Consider the following 699-nt stretch of genomic DNA (forward strand, 5'->3'; position numbering starts at 1 on the left):
GCTCCTGATCATATTTATTCATCTGTTGTTTAGTTTTTTTTTATCTTAAAAATGTCAATTTTATGTCTAGAATGAAATGTTGAAGTGACTATTGGGGTCAAAATTGGTACAGAAAGCCATAGTGGCATATTGTTGCTGTTATTATTTAATTTAATTAATGTAGCCATTTCGTTCAATAATTGGTACTGGAAAACTAGAATAATTCAATCTGAATTCATAGTTTATTGGTTTATGACACCACTTAATTAAATATAAGCCTGTATATGAATTCTAGATGAGTTCAGTAGGTTCAGTTTTAATTCGCAGATGTTTTATCAGGTGTCGTTTGTATTTCCAATGCATCTATAGCGTTTCTGTTTACAATTAAAACAGTGCAAAGAAATGAAACAAAATAAGGAAACTGTGTAATTAATCAAGGAATATGAAATGGATGGTAATAAAGCAGGGATCTCCAACACTGTTCGTGTAGATCTACACACACCTGCTTCTAATTATCAAGTAACACCTTGATTAGCTGGTTAAGGTGTGTTTGATTTAAATTGGAGCTGCAGGACAGTAGATAAAAAAAATCATCACCATGCTGTTGGAGAAAAATAGGTACCATGTGAAACTGCCGTGTCTACAATGACCTTAAAATAAGTACATTGTGCATATATAACCACATTTTAACAGAGCCTATTTATTTGGACACAGCAAAAT

The sequence above is a fragment of the Sinocyclocheilus anshuiensis genome, unplaced genomic scaffold, assembly GCF_001515605.1.
Source record: "Sinocyclocheilus anshuiensis isolate Anshui unplaced genomic scaffold, SAMN03320099.WGS_v1.1 scaffold3625, whole genome shotgun sequence".
Lineage (NCBI taxonomy): Eukaryota > Metazoa > Chordata > Actinopteri > Cypriniformes > Cyprinidae > Sinocyclocheilus > Sinocyclocheilus anshuiensis.